Here is a 13183-nt window from a genome sequence, read left to right as displayed (position 1 = left end):
TCGCTGATTCCTTCACTTGCACCTCGATTTTTGCAGTCTTTTTACACATTTTTTTATACATTTCGCACATTCAAGAAGTCTTGGAGCGCTGCCTTCCGTGTGGTATTTACCAAAGTGATGCACATGTTTACATCGACATCTACAGGTAGTCGTTAGCGTCAAATATTGGGGAAAACGTGCATCACTGACGTGAAATAATGTCAAAATGTAGCAAAACATGCACAAATGCGCATATGAGCCGCGTTGTTCCACCCTGAGACGAATCAATATGAGGGACGGCGCTACGTAACCCAGATACATATATTCATCATCATAATCATCAGCTTGTTTTATGTCCATTGCAGGACGAAGGCCTCTCCCTGCGACCTCCAATTGCCCCTCTCCTGCGCCAACCGATTCCAGCTAGCGCCCGCGAATTTCCTAATTTCATCGCTCCACCTAGCCTTTTGCCGTCCTCGACTGCGTTTCCCTTCTCTTGGCACCCATTCTGTAGCCCTAATGGTCCAACGGTTATCTAATCGGCGCATTACATGACCTGCCCAGCTCCAAATTTTTCTCTTGATGTCAATTAGAATATAATCTATACCCTTTTGCTCTCTGATCCAAACCGCTCCCTTTCTGTCTCTTAACGTTGTGCCTAGCAATCTTCGTTCCATCCCTCTTTGCGCGGTCCTTAACTGGTTCTCACGCTTCTTTGTCAGTCTCCAAGTCTCTGCTCCATATGTCAGCACTGGTAAAATGCACAGGTTGTAAACACAGGTTGTAAAAGCTGTTTCCTTCGTCCTAACTGCTTGCTTTTCACTTCAGGTCCGCCGGTAACAGGCGCACGATCTCGACGGCGCCAGGCCCAGCCTTCGGTGAACAGCATCAACATTGGCACAAAGTATTTTTTTATTCAAATGAAAATTAAAAAAAAAGAGGCGTAGTCACCTTATAATTGTGCTGGCTACTCCTTTTCGCAAAGCTGATACAACAATATAAAGATATATGTAAGAAAATGTAAAGAAACCCCCTCATAGGGTCAGAAATCCACAGCACACAGTACTATACACATATGAAAGTATCGATATAAAAGGCAAATGCAAGTTGCATCAGTGGGTTCGCACCACAACAAAGTCACAAACACACACAAGCGGCCATGATTTAGACTACGATGAGCATATAAACAGATGAGGAATTACACAGAGTTAAAGTAATGCACGCACCAAAAAAAATTATAACGCGTAATACCTTGACAATAGACCATTGTCAGTTGCAACCATTTTCACATATCGCCGACAGAAGACATCGCAGCTGAAGGTGACGAAGGGACTACTTCGGTTTGTGAAGGAGACGGGCTTGGACAAGCGGCTGTGACAGTGATGTCACGTACCGCGCAAGAGTGACAGACTGTAACCAACGATGTGTATGCCGTGTTATGTGCTCTGTATCTCTTCTCCCCATCTTTCATCCCCCCCATCCCGCTTCCATGTGTAGGGTAGCAAACCGGTTAGGCTAAACTGGTTAACCTTCCTTCCTTCTCCACTTTTTCATTCCTTCCTTCCCGTTCAATGCGCAAAAAATATCGGCAGCTTCAGCGATTATTCCGACTCTAAACGCGCCTAATGCGGCAGCAATTGCTCCACTGACTCCACTAACTAACATTCTGCAATACTCCTAAAACCCTGGTTTGACTAGAAGAAACGTGTGCAACGAGGACAGCACCATTACGACGGTGGCATGGTAACAGCACAACGACGACAACACTGATGCACTGAAAAATCAGACAGCGACGATCTGACTTTGCGAGAGGAACGCTATGAATGACTGCTGCACTGACAGCCAGCTGGTGGATCGCGCAGCAGGGAAAGATAGATAGATAGATAGAATAAACTTTAATGTCCAACGGAAAAGGTGATCTAACCACCCCCCGACGCGCAGGTCAGGGGGCGAGTGCCGCCGCCTCAGATGCAGGCTGGGAGGCCTTGGGTCCCAGCAGTCTCTTCGGCCAGTTGGACGAGCCGGAGCTGGAGCTCAGAGTCCGAGCTGCGCAGCAGGGTCTCCCAGGTGTCTCTGCTACCTATTTTGTGCGTTCACCCGGGAGAGCACGGACATTCCCATATATGTGGTCGAGGGTCCCTCTCGCCCCACAAAGATTACCTTTATCGCTCCTGGCCTCGGGGAACATGTGGTTCGCCATAACCGGGTGCGGATATGTATAACTTTGTAGTCGTCTCCACGCGACTGCTTGTCTGTTTAATTTTGGGTCTGGCGGGGATACCAGTCTACGAGCCAATCTATAATGCTGCGTGATCTCCCCATATTTTAGCATGCGCTCTCCGCTCCCTCGGTCATCGAGGGGCCCCGTAGCGGCTCGGCGGTAGAGATCTCGAGCCAGCTCGTGGGCCGCCTCGTTGCCGGGGACGGCTTCGTGCGCCGGAGTCCAAATTATTTGAATTTTTCTATCTAGCTTTCTCTGGTCTAGGATTCTGGCCGCTAAGGGCGATATCCTTCCCTTGCTAAAATTTTGTATGACAGTTTTGCTGTCACTGATCACAAATTTCGCGTCCGTTCCAGCGCAGGCTAATGCGATCGCAATTTCCTCGGCAACTTCTATGTTGCGCCCGCGCAGAGTGACAGCGGTCACGGAAATACCCCGGCCGCTGACGGCCGTTGCCACCGTAAAACTGCCGCTACCTCCCGCCGCGTCTACATAGGCCACCTCATGCTCCGAGATATTACCGAATCTAATTTTTAATGCTTCGGCTCGTTTATGCCTCCTGTCTTTGTTATGTTCCGGGTTCATGTTTTTTGGCAGAGGGGGGATAAACACAAATACAATATGCAGGGCGTTTAAAATTAAGCTTTATGGTTTTCTTAAAATTAAGCATTCTGAGGCACTAAAGCACGCGAAGTACCCCTGTGCAAATACGTTACGTGGCCAGGGGTACTCAAAGTGAGGTGATAATTAGCGCTGTCAGCAACCCAATTAACTAAACTTGAATAATTAACTTTTTATTGACTGCAGCAAGTGTGTATGTTTGTATTCAAGAGTTAGAGGCAGTCGTGTTTCTTCACAGTATCAGTTGGAAGAATTCTTCTAGCGTGTCTGTGCTCCGAGATATCTCACTCCAAATTTTAATTGTTGTTCGCATGATTACGCATGCAAGAAAGTTAGGATCTCCGCAAAACTCCTCCCTGATGTCACGCGGCTGTTCCGTGCGGTGTTTAGTCTGACAACGGGGCGGAGGCATTGGCCAAGATGATAAGTGTCCCCCTTCTTCTGTCGGCTGGCGAAATAAGAAATCGAAGAACCCAGCACCGCTGTCGTAACACGCGACCGCGCAGCCTGTAACGATGGCGGCAGCTGCCATGCAGAGATAATGGTGCGAAAGAAGAAGCCGGAGAACAGTGCGCGTGCGTAATGGTGACTAGACGAGCGGGCATGGTCCTTGCCTGGGCTACGCAAATAAAGTGGCTGCTGATTTCCAAGTGCTGTAAGTTTTATATGAAATCAAGAGCGACAACTGCACGGCGCACCACGCTGTTATATCTTTATTTCACCAGCCGAGAGGGGAAGGGGAACAGTTACCCTATTTGCCTATGCCTCCGCCCTGTTGTCAGACTGAATGCCGCATGCAACAGCCGCGTTACATCAGGGAGGAGCTTTGCACCGATCCTCACTCTCTTGCATGCGTAATCGTGCGAACAACAATTTAAATTTGGAGTCGGATATCTCGGAGCAAAGACATGCTAGAAGAATTCTTCCAAGTGAAACTGTAAAGAAACACGACTGCCTCTAAATTTTGAATACAAACATACTCACTTGCTGCAGTCAATAAAAAGTTAATTATTCAATTTTAGTTAATTGGGCAGCTGACAGCGATAATTATCATCTCCCATTGTGTCGCCCTGGCCACATAACTTACTTGCACAGGTGGTCTTCGCGTGCCTCCCAGTGCCTTATTTTAAGAAAACCATAAAGCATAATTTTGAGCACCCGGTATACGCATGTATATGGTATGTTGTGTTAATGTACATTTTAGACCTGCGTTGCCAATTACCGGTAGAAGACACAGACCTAGTGAAGGCGAATTAATGCCTTTTTGTCTGTGGCACTGTCATCTATACGTTGTATGGATGCGAAATTAAATATGAAGATCATTAAAAGAAAGAGTGAATGCCTCAGCGACAGTTATTTTTATAATTAAAAGGTCTGATTATCAATCACACATGGTCAACCAATATGAAACGGTTAAGTAGAATGCCCCATCCGGACCCACCCACACTCCCTGCAGTTAACGATAGCAAAGTTGCTTTTGTGTTTTCGTACAGGAAATCGCCAATTTAGACAGAAAGACGAAGGTGCTGTCCTCTGGGTTACATGAAAAGCAAGTGATATGCCTGGAGCCACCGTGGTAACTGGCCTGAACAACCGTGCATTGCCCGTCGCGCTGCATGTGCTATAAGGGCACAATGACTGCTGTTACGTGCGCACGATTTTCGAGATGTCGCCATTTTAGCGATGAGCGCAAGAGGTCGTGGTACAACTGTCGGCAGGAGCTACGCGTATTAGATAATAGGAGTGTAAAGTGCGAGCTTGCCGTTAACGGAAAAAAAAAGAAAAAAAAAGTGCCGAAGTACACGACCAAGTGTACAGAACTGCCTCCTCGGTTGACGCCCCTCGGAGTGTTTTGCATGCTTATCACCGCTGGAACTCGAGTCGAAGTGCGAAGAAACGGTGCTTATGTTTCTGGGGGTTATTGAAGCATGGCTGGGAAGTCCCCAAAACAGCTTGAATTTGTTTTCAATGTGGCGTATCCTCTCCCCAATTTGGCGTAGCCATCCACCCTTCACTGAGACAGTCTGGCGCTGCAAAGTCTCAGGGGATTATGCAATCTGCGCAGGCTAGAGCTTGTGTTAGTGCCAACTGCCCAGATGCATCCTCCTTCGCAATGTAGTCGTGCAAGGCACAAAAGCATCCCGCAAACTGCGCGCAACGTGTAGAGCCCTAACTACGCAATGCTTAGTGCGACCGGCCTCACTCGGTTTGTTACAGCACAACCCGGCGAGGCATAAAAGAAAATCCTCACTGCAGAATGAGAGGCTGCGTAATAATAGATGAGATTATTACGTGGCGCCTTTCCTGAAGCAAAATTTGGCATGAGGCGTTGTTTTGTTGGATTTGCCAGTATGCAGCCGACAGTTCCCGCTTTCAAAAGGGGTGTGGAGCAAATGGCATACTTTCTCCCTGCACTTTTGACAGCAGGGGGTGGGGGATAGAGAGTGCCCTCCTTGCCTCCCGGTGTATAAGCCTATGAGTCTCATTGAAGCCTGTAACCCACGGGAACACTTGAAGCGCCAAACTTTGTAGCATGCAAAGGGAAGGCACCGCCACTGTCTAACGACGTCCTACAGTTCAATGCACGTGTCATTTGAACATGACACGTGGAAGTCATACACGGACTCGGAACGATTTATGGTGCCAGTATTGCCTCACCGAGTTACACCATTTGCTACGCAGTGAGAAACACGCAACGGCTGACACGAACGAGAGTCATTGCGCAACTTCTTGAAAGTGATATTAGGGTTGGCTCCGATGAGTCAGTGTGAGCAGTTCGAGCAGCGCTGTCAGCTCTGACATGGCCTACTATGTCATAGCGGACTAGAAACCATGACAGCACAACAATATATTGTGCTCAAACTATGCTTCGCGATCATATTGCCTCATGTTTTCTCTGAAATACATGTGTAGGTATCAGCACTCTCCAAGTCTGCCTCACATGCTATAAACAACACCAGCCTCAGCTGCAAAACGCGTAAGTTGCGAGATTACTGCTATTAGCGTGCCCTGCGGAGAATGTAGAATTTAGGAAAACTGGACAAAAGTGAGAGAACGCTGGTCATGACTGCAAGTGAACAAGTCCACTTGCATAACCTTGTGAACTGTGTCTGTGTCAGGCCTCCGATCTTCACACAGAAAAGAGATCGCTGCCTGGAGTCGGCCATTATCTTGCTTTTCTCTGTTAACAAAATACAGAAATAGAACCACTGAATAGCCCGCATATAGGTAAAAAGCGCATCAGCGGCAGGTTTCAGACGGCGAACCAATCAAGGCGCAAACTTTTAGGCATAATATTGGGGGCGAGGACTTACGCAGTCGCCATCTGTCGGAAGCGTCTCCCTTGCGTAGTATGAGGGTTCACGCGGCGCGCTCCTCATAGGTTTGGCTGTCGGCGCTCAATAAAAACACCACGCAGAAGACCTCCTGGACATTTCTGTAAGTACTCTCGAAACGAGGGAAGTTTTTCCCGTCAAAATGACAATCTTAGGCAAACAGAACGCACATAATGGTTTACAGACGCTATTTCTTTACCGAATACGTACAGTAAACGCCCACTGCGTGCGGTCGCCGCGATGGAATCCCGCAAACCGGCTTCTTGCGTGAAAGGTAGGCAAACGCTGAGAGCAAACTATGTGAAATACGTGCTTATAGTGGGCTGTCTGTATAACCGAATGGAGCATAACAGAATGAAGCCCCAATTCAGCGATCGCATGGTTTCGCACCGACCGACTGCGCGTCTGGGTGCATCTCCGCGCACAATGCCTCGCTTCGGGCCGTGAGCTCTGGGCCGCAGCATATGAGCATTTGACGGTACACAAGCCACCATTGTTGCGTGGACACTATCAGAGCTGTTCAAAAATAATTTCGTTATAACTACGGACTTCGACGCCTACGGCGACTTGGGATGTGCCGTCGCGACGATTCAATTTTCTTTTTCTTTTAAATTCTTGGACGGTTGAATATTATTTCTCAAGTTGCGTCGCACTGCATGTTTATTGGTCTTCTCAGCTTCTTTTCTTAATCCAGTACATTCATTGTTTAGTGCTAACACAAACATGAGCATGTGCCATACCTTTTTTATTATTAAATATATTTAAGTAGAGGTTGGTGCCTATGTGTGGCGCCGGCTACTCCTCTTCTGTTACGCGATAGTTATCGTCGGAAAGTTGTCAACAATCACTAAACTGGACAAATAAACAAATGAACAATTATTCACGTTATAAGTCTCAGTACTGCAATATAAATAAATGTTCGCGCAAAAGAAGACTTCCCATGGCATAAATACTCACAAAACCGAAGTGTTCACACGCAAAACATGAGTTCACACAAATGTTCACAAAACCAAGATGTTCACACAGAAGATGTTGGGCACTTGAATGCCGCACTCTAAATGCAACAAATACAAATGTTACATGAACACGAAGACACAATGAACATGTAATTAAGGGTGCCTGATAATAATAACAATGCGAGCAATAACTATTGTATGACTTAGTATCTTTGTGATAATATTGATTCCTCCATACATTTTAAAGGCACGCGCAGCGATGGTTTCAAGTTTTTTGTTGTTGGCCATGGACGTAAAATGTTTCCTAAGGAGAGTGGCCATCGATCCAAGCCGTGTAGTTTTTTCGAGAGATTCTTGTGGGGAGCATCGTGATTTTTGCAGTGTAGGAGAAGGGGTTCTATGTCTTCTTCAGCCTCTTCACATGAGCATGTAGCACTGTTAGTTTTTCTTATCCTATTCTTACTTAGTTATTTGGGGTGAAAACAAAAGGTGCTACCACTATAGTTAAAGCGAAGCGCTCTCATTGTCCGCCTTAGCATCCCGTCTGGATTCTGCCGGCGGGAAGCAGCCCTGCTTCGTCGGCTACGTCTTGGAGAAGTCTTCACTAATCCTTTTGCCTTGCCCATTTTGAACGGCTAACAACACTGGATGTGATGACTGTGGTTGTGACAAAACCCTTTGAGATTGTAGTCAATATATACGTATATCGAGTACCACAGGTATATGCACTATGTGATGTAGACAGGCGATCGCTCGAGGCAATGCTGGCTCGTGTTGGTGGCAGGCCACTTTCGGAACGGTCAACTTTCGTAGTGCCGTCGCAGCAGAGGGCGGCGAAGACATTTCTACGATATTCTTGTACGTAACAAATTTTAACAAAAGGCTTTAGCACTGGCTGGTGGTGTGTGTTAACTTAGGGTCAACGGCTGTGATCCCAGTGTGCTTGACGTCTATTTCGTTCTTGTCTGTCTATGTCTCCCTAACCCCTGTGGTTAAGTGCAGTATAAGGTAGCAAACCGGATTTTCCGATTTGCTGGGCTCGTTGACCTCCCTGCCTTTCCCCTTTCTTTCGTCTCTCCCTCCCCCTCTCTAAATCTTATTTGATGGTGGCGGCTCTACGTGCCTATAACGAAAGTATAGTGGCCGCCGGCGTCCCGTCACCGCTTTTCTGGTGTAAGGAATCGTTCTATTTGCGCTTCTGCCGCCAAGCCCATGGGCCCCCTTTGCTCTGTTGAATGGCGTACGTCGTCTCCCTTGAGCTGCTCGTATCTCGTCGCGCGAGCTGACTCGAAAAGAGAAAACCCGGAGTCTCAGAGGCGACGTGGGGTGGCCTCTTGCCGTGATGGAAAGGCCGACGCGTCGGGCACCGCTTTCCTGCTGAGTTAAGCACATGCCAGCTTGGTTTACACGCTTCACTCGGAAGATCGCCTCTGCGGCGCGGAAGAAAAGCAAAAAAAAAAAAAAAAAAATGGCGCTGCTTAGTCCATTGTCGGAGTTTGTATTTTTGTTTGTTTTCTTTACCACCGGCTTTGAGCCCTCCCTCACGCGTACCTGGTTCTTCGCCCCACCCCATATCCGCCCGCGCAAAGTAGCCGGTTGGAGGGGTGCCACTTTGACCAAATTCTAGGCCGTCTTTAACCATCAGTGGTCTTATATGCTTCATTCCGCAATCATTGAGAAATTGTGCTTTTTCTTTCGTTCTCTTTTTCGTGTTAATTTTCTTAAGGTAAAATATTGGGCCGAGAAATCGAAGGATCCGAACATGTTGCGGAGCCGTCTATCTCATGTACGGAAGTAGGTGTAAGCATGGAGTGATAGCGCTACTTAATGCGTTTGCCCCATCTACAGTCGGAGCCGAGGAAACCTGCTTCTGAGAGAGCGGTGTTTTAATGGTAAACAACCGTCAGACACATTGTCTGCCGTGCAGCCATACGATGCCGACAGGCAATGATTGAGCGGAAAGCATAACAGAAATTAAGCTTTTTATTGAACTGTGTAAATATTTGTGGGAAAGGATTAACTTTATGATGAATTTCATAATTTAACCAACAGAAAGGGAAAACCAAAAGTGGAAGGAATGACAACCTAAGTCTGGTGCAAACCAAATCGAGAACATCCGCATGGCGTGGGCCATGGTCCACCAATTACGCGCAATGATGGTTGCGAAAGCCAATTGCAGAGTGAGAAGCATCCGAGCATCCCGCGATGCATGTTCATATAAAGTTGTTGTGGACAACTGGCCATAAGTATAGAGGATTCGAACGCACTTTTGAATGTCCGCTCCCGTATTCTCAGCTGTTTAATGAGAGCTGTAAGTAACCACTGCTAACGCCTTCATTTTCTACATCTAATGGCATGCGGACCAAAGGGCGAAACAATGTTACTTTTCTATTCGAGTTAGCTTTTGTTTCCCGCTTCATTGTTGGTCTAATGGGTGCTTCGGCTACATTATCACCGAGATAGGCCAGTAGGCAGGGGTGCATAAGAAAGGAATATAATCTAGCAAAAGGAATGTACTTGCAGAATGTGTGGGCGCTTAGAGATGTGATCATCCTTAAACTACTGAAATAATCAGTGCCAAATTCCGCTTGCATGAAGCACTCTAAAACAATTATTTGACCTTCTGTCGAGACTGTTGACGCTAATAAACACTGAATTTGCAACACGCCACCAGAGAGAGAGAGAGAGAGAGAGAGAGAAGACATGAGTCAATATCGCACTTTTACCTGCACTAAGCTAGGTGCAGCATGTCTACAGTCAGGCACTCAAGTCTGTTGCCTTCAGGTACTGCAGAAGCGCTCGAGTGGCCTTCTGGGCTAAGGAGCTGTGACGCCAGGCTCCCAAGATCTTTGCTTCTATAAATGGCCCATCGCTCACTCTATTCGCGGCACACTCGAGAGTCTGACGTTGATTATCGAAGCGAGAACAGTGGCACAGAAGATGACAAATGGTCACTTCACAATTGCACTTAGCGCACATTGGTGACTCCCCCATTCCTATACAATAGTTGTAGGAGTTAGTGAATGCCACTCCTACCCACAGTCGGCACAGCAGTGCTGCGTCACTTCCTGAAAGGTTTGCTGGTAATTTCAGTTTCAGTGATGGGTCACGGCTGTATAATCGATGGTTAGAGTTATGCGGTGTATGCCAGTAACTCAACGTGATGGTACGAGCGAGATTGCGAAGCACTCTTCTAGTGTCTACTCTCGATAAAGGTATAAGAAGTGTCGGTGCTCCAGCCTGGGCGTGTCGGGCTGCGTCATCGGCGAGGTGATTACCAACGATGCCACAATATCCCGGCAGCCACTCAAAGATTATATCATGATCTCGTTCAGAAGCTCAATGGCAAATTTCATTGATTTGGGATACCAGCTGTTTGTAATAATAACTTTTGTCCTTTTACACGATTATTTTCCTCCACAATACGTCACTGTTTGTTTTACCTTCATGTTGCCGCTTTATTCCTGCTATACAGAACGCACTAGATTTCACTTTGTCCTTCTGTGCGAGGCAAATAACTTGTAACACATAGAGAGTATGTGTCTCTTCTCTCTAGCAAAATATCATAAAAAGCTAACAGTCTCTTTCTTCTTTCTTTCGGTTCATATATCTAACTATCCAGATACGATAAGAGAGAAGCAAGGAGAGGCAGGGTGGTTAACAGACGCACGTCCTGTTTACTACCCTGCACTGGGGGAAAGCGATATTTGGGCAAAAATAGAAAAGAGAGACAGAGCACTAGTTTAGTGCACGTCAGGTACTGCATAGCAGCGCGATACGAAATGTCCAGTGCAGCAGATGACGTACTTACTATGTATCGCTCGGTCCTTAGAAGAATGTTTCCAAGTGTTCTTTCGTCTTTCAGGTGGCGAAGTTTTCTCCCTCATTTCACACCGCCAGTAGTTTGAAAACATCAGGGCTGAACACTGCGCGAACTGATCCGCGCTGCGAAGGCGTAAAAGAATTAGCCTTGCCGCTACTGCCCAAGCTTACGTCGCAGTTATGGCAAAGATACGCCATCATCATGCACACGCATTCCGAAATCTGATTTCTCGAATGTGCGCTGTATCATATTGTACCGTGTTGCGTCGTGATGTTCTGTATACCTATATTGTTGCAGTAGATACCTGTCTCAATATTTCGCTGAAGAAGTGATCTATGCTTAATAGGAGCAAAAGCTTTTGGGAACTGCTTACGCGATAGTTCTGCATCACCTAGAATTTGCCCGAATGAAACCGACAACTTAAGCATGCTTAATTTCGAGCTACGTTCTGGCGAAGGACGGCATAGCACAGCATTTGCGAATTAGGTAAACGTATTCGTCGGCGCGAATACGAATAGTGTGACTCTTCAGAGTCCGTTCGAATGATCCGTGAATTCGAATGACCCTACTGCAAGGTTTCAGGATTGCGCTATACTTGAATTGCTCACTGAAATTTGAGAAAATTGTAACTCCATTCAATGTGGAAGCACGTTCGTGCACCGCAGTCACATAGTCGCCACGCAGAACGTACACTACATAACACGCTCTTCGAAGTCAGGTGTTTCACGCGTGTGTGTGTGTGCGTGTGGGCGTCGAGTGGGACTGTGTGTGCGTGTGAGAATTTAGCATTTAGTGCTCTAAATGTGAATTTCGCGCTAAACGAAGATGAAAGGCGCGCGCAGTTGTCGGAATTTTTGCGTTCACCTCTTTGAAGCTAGCTTATCAGCAATCGGTTCGGCGTTTTGCAACAATATACCGAAATCCCAGCCTCAAGAGAACAACGAGGTTACAGGAGACTGCAAGTAGCACGTTTATCCCTTCTTCTGTAGGTATCGAGGTGGGAATGTTATGCTAAACTTTGGTGTGTGGTGGAGTGTTTTCTTTTTGACCAGAGCTAAAAGCGATTTAGTGAGGCCCAAGGACCAGGATAGACAGCGGAATCGACCGAATGTTCAGCCCCTTGCGGGTTTCTTTTTCTTCTAGCTCCCAATTTGCGCACTTCACTCTTTTCACGCTGCAAGATTTCTTTTGTTCTGGGTGAGGGATAGGAAAAATGATTTTTCGATAAACGTGAGGCAGCTCTCTCTCTCTCTCTCTCACAATGCTTTTTTTTCCTAGACATTTGTACCTCCAGTGCTTCTCTGCACCTTTCCGTTTTTTGCCCCTCTTGTGGACGGTGTGGCTTTGGTTACTGCTTTGCCTTCTTCCCAGGAGCAGGCGCAAAACTTGAAACAGAGAGAAATGGCGGAACACACAGCGACAGAAAAAGGATTTCGCGGATTGCAGTGATTTGAGTTCACTTTTCGAAAGCGATACCCCCCTTCATTGATCCAAAGATTGGTGTACGATTACTTGCGCCGATGTTTTCTGCTAGCCGACAAGCCAGTGCTGTTTGCCAGCTCTTCTTGCTCCGATCGGCTACTGCTAAATTTTTTTCTCGATACTTTTTCTGCGTTTTTTTTTGTGGTGCATTTTGACTGTTCTTTCAGCCTCGACTCGGCAAACGTGAGCCTTTCAAACGTTTTTTTTTGTGTGTGTTCCGGCCTTACAACACTAAAACAAACATATGAGACCCGTCTGCTTCGTTCTATCCTTGGGGGGCGCTCTCGCCGAAAGTGGTGGACAGTAGATCCTTCGTGTGCCGCGAGATATTGTACGATCATTCCCGAAGTTTTAACATGTAGTATGTGAAAAAGCGCCGAATGGTGTGAGATCATAAACCGAAAGACCAAATATTGCCATTTATATGTCAAACGTCTAACCTGTTCACAACGAAGTACTTCCTTAAAACGCGGTTGTAGTTTACATGCGCCTCACAGGCCTATAGCAGCAGCAGCGGACCTTGACAATAAGGCAGCAATGCGAGGGAACTGGCAAGTTTTATTAATATTGATCCGCTATGTGTGCATTAGAAAACAACATGGCGGGATCCGTTATGTCGTCCTGATTAGGAAAACAAGGGAAAAATCGCGATGACGCGCCTTTTGCGAGCGCTCGCAATGAACGTTATATGCTTTGCCGGGGCCTTCACATCGACCCTGAGAGTACCCAATTTGTGGGAAAATGCGCGTCGCGAACGTTTACGCGC

General features: G+C 46.8%; 1 protein-coding gene across 3 annotated transcripts in view; it reads left to right on the top strand.

Moving 5' to 3' along the window:
* LOC135905744 (band 7 protein AGAP004871-like) overlaps window positions 1–13183 on the top strand; it is a 247968-nt gene that overhangs the window by 153950 nt on the left and 80835 nt on the right. The window lies entirely within an intron of this gene.

The sequence above is a fragment of the Dermacentor albipictus genome, chromosome 1, assembly GCF_038994185.2.
Source record: "Dermacentor albipictus isolate Rhodes 1998 colony chromosome 1, USDA_Dalb.pri_finalv2, whole genome shotgun sequence".
In the NCBI taxonomy this organism is placed as follows: domain Eukaryota; kingdom Metazoa; phylum Arthropoda; class Arachnida; order Ixodida; family Ixodidae; genus Dermacentor; species Dermacentor albipictus.
The sequence above is the reverse complement of the archived record's forward strand: the minus strand, read 5'-3'. Positions and strand labels throughout refer to the sequence as shown.